The sequence below is a fragment of the Nansenia antarctica genome, assembly GCF_963989245.1.
Source record: "Nansenia antarctica genome assembly, chromosome: 1".
NCBI lineage: Eukaryota > Metazoa > Chordata > Actinopteri > Argentiniformes > Microstomatidae > Nansenia > Nansenia antarctica.
In genome coordinates, this window is record NC_137674.1 from 50,487,948 (window position 1) to 50,490,459 (window position 2,512).

The window sequence follows — 2,512 nt, forward strand, 5'->3', positions numbered from 1 at the left end:
GACCTACCCATACCTTGGCCACAGGTTTAACATCGCTGGCGAGTGGAGCGAGCAGGTCGAGGAGCTCACTACAGAGTTTCTCCATCGTCTCCACCTGATTGACTTGTCCCCCCTCCCCATCCTCATGAAGCTCCAGGCTGTGAGAGAGGTGGCTCTGGCCAAAATCCAACACCTCTTCGCCAATGTGCACATCCCTCTCAAAGCACTGAGAGAGATGACGAACAGAACTGTCCAGCTGGTCAGAAAGTGGGTGGGCCTCAACACACACTCCACACGGGGCATGATCTTTCTCCCATGTGGAGAGGGAGGGCTGGGAGTCCCCAATGTTGAGTGGGCCTACATAGCCACCAGGCTAGCCCACCTGCTCCACATGCTTAACAATGACGATGCCACCGTTAGGGAAATGGCCAGGGCCTCTCTCCTACTGGATCTACGCAGAAGGAAGATCCCCCTGGCCAGCGCACACCAGAACGACTTCCTCGGCTTCAGGAGGAAAGACTCTGGGAAACTGGATTCCCAGGCCAAGGGCTTCGGGGTCTGGTCTGACTGGCCGGATCTCAATGACCTCTGCAACCAGACTGGAGTTCAGCTAAGATGGACAGAACTTAACACACAGACTGAAGTCCCTGTCTCTGATGAGGTGATCACAGACCCCTGTGTGATTGTGAAGGCCGACATCACAACACCGCAGGAAGAGACTGTCGGACTGCACAGAGACTCTGCAAGGAGGGTTCTGCTCAGCCTGAAGCAGTCTGAGATCAGGCAGCACTGGTGTGGACTCAGACTACAGGGAAAGCTAGCCTGTTTGCAGTTCGCTGACCACTCAGTCTCACACTCAGTGTATAAGAATGTCGCTGTTGGTGAGGATGTTCTGAAATTCACCATCAAAGCAAGACTGCAGGTATTACCGACCAAGTACAATCTGTCCACCTGGTATCCCCACACTCACAGTCCATTCTGTTTAAACCATCAGGATTCACAACACCTAGAGTCCATTGCACACATAACAAATGGATGTAATGCATACAAACACCTGTACATAGCTCGTCATGACCGTATTGTGGACATTGTGTCTGATACAGTACAAAACATCTTACCATCTAGCGCAGTTATGTACAAGCATGCCAGAGTGTTACCAGAGTGGTTTGGTTTTGCCAATGATGTTTTTTCCAACATCCCAAATACACCTGACGTTGTCTTTGTTGACACCAGCCACAAGGAGGTGCTGATTGTAGAAGTAGGCTGCCCCTTTGACCTGTACATGGACCAGACTTTCCAGGACAAGTATATCAAATACCAACCACTACTTGATACGATAACCAGCTTTGGGTACAAGTGCAAATTCAGCATACTTGTATTTGGAAGTCTGGGCCATGTATATAAATGCACCATGAGGGGTCTGAGAATTGCTGCAATGACTAAAAGAAAGGCCAAACAGGTTGCCAAATTTTGCTCTGTCTCAGCTATTATTGGCAGCTTGGCTGTGTGGAGAAGGAGGTGTTATGTGTATCCTTAAGTGTTCAGTGCTGCTTAGCCCCGAAATATTTGATTCCCTGTTTGTATAATATAATTTGTGGAACCAAATAAAGTATTCAAATGTGTCTGTGTGGGTGGGTGTGTGTATATGTGTGTGTGTCTGCGTGCGCGCATGCGTGCGGGTGTGGGTATGAGTGTGGCTGTGCAGTCTACCCATCATTAATACATCCTCGTCTGATGGGCTAGGTTAGATTAGCGCTCCAGCAGTATATTCATTGTTCAAGCTGTTTCCCCCCCCCCCCCCCCTCCTATTTTCCGAGGCAGGAACCTGACGTGACAGTCCCATTACTGTACCTCATCCTCCGCCTGTAATATCATGTAAATATGTGCGACTCTGAGACATCGACAACATAATCCTCCAGTCTTGCGAAACAGACACAGAGTTGTTCCAAACAGTGGCCCCCGCCATTAGTCTCGCTCTGACCGAGCCCCCGGCTTGCCAAGACACGTGACCGTCTCTTCAAACACCCTGTGTAAACCAGCTACGCTAGCTAAAGCTAGCAATTTGACAGCGCAGGGTAAGGAGGGGGTCTTTGAAGTTGTCTTTGAAGCCATGACTTCCAAATGGGCGTCATAACTTATGATGGTGTTTTAGTGAGAGCTAAAAGATCTGCAGCTCCTCCTGTAGCATTATGGTTGTTAGTTCTAGGTAGTGTTTCACCTGGTCCATGTAGCATTATGGGTGTTGGTTCTAGGTCGTTTTTCAGCTAACTTTCTGCATCCAATAGTCACGTCCACGTCCTCTCCTCCTCTCCTCTCCTCTCCCCTCTCCTCCTCTCCTCTCCTCTCCCCCTCTTCTCTCTGTTCTGTTTTATATCAAAGACTTTCTGCAAAGCTGAATCTATTGATCTTGATACACTCTCGGCCTTGCCGCATCGTCAGCTGGATGCTCTAATGCTGCAGTCCAATATGTGTGTATGTGTGTGTGAGTGTGTGTGTGTGTGTGTGTGTGTGCACGTCTGCATGTGTGTGTGTG